Below are 1029 nucleotides of genomic sequence, written 5' to 3' on the forward strand. Positions count from 1 at the left end.
GTATTTCTCTCTCTGTGCCTGGCTTATTTTACTTAACATAATTTTCTCAAAGCTCATCCATGTTGCTGAAAATGGCAGAATTTTATTCTTTTTTGTAGCTAAGTAGTATTCCATTGTGTAGATATATCATATTTGCTTTATCCAATCATCCAATGATGGTTGGTTCCAAGTCTCGATTATTATGAATAGTGCTGTGATAAACATGAGAATGCAGGCGACCCTTCAACTTGTTCATTTCCTTTCCTTTGGATATATTCCCAGGAGTGGGACTGCTGGATTGTATGATAGTTCTATCTGTAGTTTTTTGAGAGACGTCCATAAAGTTTTACATAATGGCTGCACTAATTTACATTCCCACCAGCAATGTGTAAGAGTTCCCCTTTCTCCGTATCCTTCCTAGGATTTATTTTTTGTCTTTTTGATAATAGCCACTCTAACCGGAGTAAATATCTGTATATGACAACAATACATTAATGAGAATACTTATAAATACTTTAAGGAAATAATTAGGTAGTTTGAAAAATTACTGTCTGAAATTACAACCTTAAATTACTTTCTGTTTTCTCTCCCTTTCTTGTTTTTCTTTCTAAAATTCTTGTAGACCAACGTAAGTGTCCACAGTGTGGCGGGCCTTCCTGAGGATTATACAAGTCAGGGCCTAATTCAATTTGTATAGGGCATCATTTTTAAAGCTCTTTTCCATGTATTACTCCATTTGGGATAATTTTTTTTTTTTTAAAGAAATACAATTTTTAATTTCTAAAAATACAAAGTTTTAGGCCACAAAGCCCTATAAACAATCAGACAAATAAAACATTAGACAAATTCTTCTGGACAAAATGAGACTATCCACTGTAGATGTCTCCAAACTATTTAATTTTTTTCTTCTTCTCTTAATTTTATTTTGTTGATATACAATGTGGTTGATTATTGTGGCCCATTACCGAAACCCCCCTTCCTCCTCCCTCCCCCCCTCCCACCCAACAGTGTCCTTTCTGTTTGCTTGTCGTATCAACTTCAAGGAATTGT

The sequence above is a fragment of the Galeopterus variegatus genome, unplaced genomic scaffold (genome assembly GCF_000696425.1).
Source record: "Galeopterus variegatus unplaced genomic scaffold, G_variegatus-3.0.2 Scaffold443, whole genome shotgun sequence".
Classification (NCBI taxonomy): Eukaryota; Metazoa; Chordata; class Mammalia; order Dermoptera; family Cynocephalidae; genus Galeopterus; species Galeopterus variegatus.